The sequence below is a fragment of the Salvelinus fontinalis genome, unplaced genomic scaffold (genome assembly GCF_029448725.1).
Source record: "Salvelinus fontinalis isolate EN_2023a unplaced genomic scaffold, ASM2944872v1 scaffold_1825, whole genome shotgun sequence".
In the NCBI taxonomy this organism is placed as follows: domain Eukaryota; kingdom Metazoa; phylum Chordata; class Actinopteri; order Salmoniformes; family Salmonidae; genus Salvelinus; species Salvelinus fontinalis.
The window spans coordinates 15,124-18,581 of record NW_026602034.1 but is presented as its reverse complement, the minus strand read 5'-3'; the positions used below and the strand labels follow the sequence as shown (position 1 = coordinate 18,581).

The 3,458-nt window shown below is 41.9% G+C and overlaps 1 long non-coding RNA gene across 1 annotated transcript; it reads left to right on the top strand.

The window, feature by feature from the left end:
* Nucleotides 1-417: 417 nt before the first annotated feature.
* Nucleotides 418-3,002, top strand: LOC129850101 (uncharacterized). Its single transcript, XR_008758718.1, has 2 exons — nt 418-2,184; nt 2,669-3,002. It is a non-coding gene; the product is annotated as an uncharacterized LOC129850101 (long non-coding RNA).
* Nucleotides 3,003-3,458: the final 456 nt, after the last annotated feature.

The following is a 3,458-nucleotide window of genomic DNA, read 5'->3' as shown; positions in this document are numbered from 1 at the left end:
AGGAGAGGTGCTGGCTAGCAGAGTAGAACACCTGTTTAGGAGAAGTGCTGGCTAGCAGAGTAGAACACCTGTTTAGGAGAGGTGCTGGCTAACAGAGTAGAACACCTGTTTAGGAGAGATGCTGGCTAACAGAGTAGAACACCTGTTTAGGAGAGATGCTGGCTAACAGAGTAGAACACCTGTTTAGGAGAGATGCTGGCTAACAGAGTAGAACACCTGTTTAGGAGAGGTGCTGGCTAACAGAGTAGAACACCTGGTTAGGAGAGGTGCTGGCTAACAGAGTAGAACACCTGGTTAGGAGAGGTGCTGGCTAACAGAGTAGAACACCTGGTTAGCGTAGAATCAATCAAATGTATTTATATAGCCCTTCTTACATCAGCTGATATCTCAAAGTACTGTACAGAAACCCAGCCTAAAACAGCCTAAAACCCCAAACAGCAAGCAATGCAGGTGTAGAAGCACGGTGGCTAGGAAAAACTCCCTGGAAAGGCCAAAACCTAGGAAGAAACTTAGAGAGGAACCAGGCTATGAGAGGTGGCCAGTCTTCTTCTGGCTGTGCCGGGTGGAGATTATAACAGAACATGGCCAAGATGTTCAAATGTTCATAAATGACCAGCATGGTCAAATAATAATAATCACAGTGGTTGTCGAGGGTGTAACAGGTCAGCACCTCAGGAGTAAATGTCAATTGGCTTTTCATAGCCGATCATTGAGAGTATCTCTACTGCTCCTGCGGTCTCTAGAGAGTTGAAAACAGCAGGTCTGGGACAGGTAGCACGTCCGGTGAACACCTGTTTAGGAGAGGTGCTAGCTAGCGGAGTAGGATCATTCGAGGAGCTAGCCATCGTTCACACATACAATAGCCTGCTAATACCTTAGCTAGCTTTTAACCACATGTTGAATTCAGAATGTTGATATCATCCTAAAAAGTACAATTACAAGTGCATCTGAACAATACCATCCACTTATGAGTAACCTCTAAATATACAACATTATTCATGAACAAAACAGTGTGTATGACTTTGTGCTTAAAATAATCAAACTTTTCTGAAGATGACAGATAAAGCGTACCTTGTAACTGGAGATTCCTTCAAAACGATTGCCTAGTTACCGTGTAGGGCACTGCAAGGTTGGATGACCAGGGTCATCTGGGACTGCCTCCTGGAGGAATTCAGGTGTGTGAAGGCTACCTGTGTCCTGCGTAACTTCATGAGGATGGACACGAGGACCAGGAGGGGATCTGCAGCTCGCCGCCGTGTCCCAGAGGAGGAGTCTGCTGCTCTGCAGGATGTTTCAAGGATGGGGTCCAACAACGCAGCAAGAGAGGCAATCCGTGTGCAGGAGATCTTCACCTCCTACTTATTCAAAGAGGGTGCTGTTCCCTGGTAACACCATAGACTACACTATGCACAACCAAAGGCTCTTTTAAGAGGGTGCTGTTCCCTGGCAACACCATAGACTACACTATGCACAACCAAAGGCTCTTTTAAGAGGGTGCTGTTCCCTGGCAACACCATATACTACACTATGCACAACCAAAGGCTCTTTTAAGAGCCATTCACATTGCAATAAGAGTATTCTTCCATTTACTTTGCTATGTCAACTGCAGTTATTTAATTCATAGTTTCTCTCCCTTTGATTTCTACTTCTCAGGTGAGTGTTCTGTTTAGGTAAGGGTGTGATGTCTGTGCAAAAACAAAACAGGCTATTTTATATCACCCATATTGAAAAAATGTAGAACAATTAGACACCCTATAACCCACACCTACACACTCATGTATCAATCTGATTGATGGATTGTGTTGTGCAGTAAGCAGGCTCAGGTGTATAACTGTGGCTCCTTCCACCTTCAAAGAATAGGCAAGAGGGCCAACCATGGAGAATAGTAAGACACTTCATTATTTCTATAACTACGCTATATTGTTTGTCCTTGTGGGTCCATTCATGTTTTTCAGCATAAAGTACTCTGCAGCCACTTAGTGTGGTGTGGACACCAGGTGAGGCGACACACAGATTCCTGTTGAACACTGTGGCTTTAACTACCTTATTTTCTCAATAACAGTCTCTCTCCTTCACTTCATCCCTCTCTCCCCTTCTCCCTAAATCCTCTAGGTTATATCAGCTGTGTCGGTGAACCCCTACAGCATCTGAACTGGCTATATAGAGGACACAGCATGGTCAGAGGTGAGAGGTCACTTGGTCAGGACAACAGGAAGTATTATTAAAGAGATGCTTTACATTGAAATACAGAGAGATGCAGTAGTCCCAGAGTTAATGATCCCAGGTCAGTTTATATTATACAGGAAGTATTATTAAAGAGATGCTTTACATTGAAATACAGAGAGATGCAGTAGTCCCAGAGTTAATGATCCCAGGTCAGTTTATATTATACAGGAAGTATTATTAAAGAGATGCTTTACATTGAAATACAGATAGATGCAGTAGTCCCAGAGTTAATGATCCCAGGTCAGTTTATATTATACAGGAAGTATTATTAAAGAGAGGCTTTACATTGAAATACAGACAGAGATGCAGTAGTCCCAGAGTAAATGATCCAAGGTCAGTTTTGCATTTCACCTCCTGATTGATGATTAACAATGTCAGAATAAAAAAATAAAAACACAAGGCTTAAACATGCTCTCTCTCTCCATCTGTCTCTCGTCTGCAGATATGTTTTGATGTGAGAGGATGCCAACCCCTAGTCCCATCATCGCCACCTCACCTGCGTTTAAGATAACCTTTGTGCCGACTAGAGACACTTATGTAATTGTGATGAACTGAGAGAATATTTATGTAGCACTGTGATTCATTAATCATGTGCTGCCTTCCCTGCTCCTGTCTGCTTACCTCTTTCCCTTTCTGTCTTTTACACCTCTCTCGCTACCTCCTCTTTCTTCCTCTGTTTTTATAATGCACAACAGATGTGCATTGAAGTACAGATTGAACTTGTATTTACAACACTTGGATAATGAGCTTTTCAATCAAGCGTTTCACATTCTCTACTGGTTGAAATGAAGTGTAATTTGATGAAATACTCCACCTATCCTGTGTTTATCAGATCATGCAGATGAAGGGCATTAGATGTTGAGATGAACCGGTGTTGGAGTATTTACATGATGCATAGGAAGTGTAGTGTTCTGTTTTTAACATTATATTTCTGTATATATGAATTAACTAGTTAAATCCTGTTTCTAGTCTATTAGTTACAATGTGTAACCATTGATGTCCCAGGACCAAGATTGGTAAACATTGTTGAAGTGTATAATTGTAATACATCCATGCAGCCACAGCGTCTTTCAAAGACTGGAATTTGATTCTCCTGGTATTGGATATGACTCAAAAATAATCTCAAAGACATTCATACCTAAACTGCACCTTTATTTGCCAAGGTAGAGTACATGATCAGTGAATATATTAAATGTACAGGCTACAATGTGGGGATCTCATGCATGGTAATA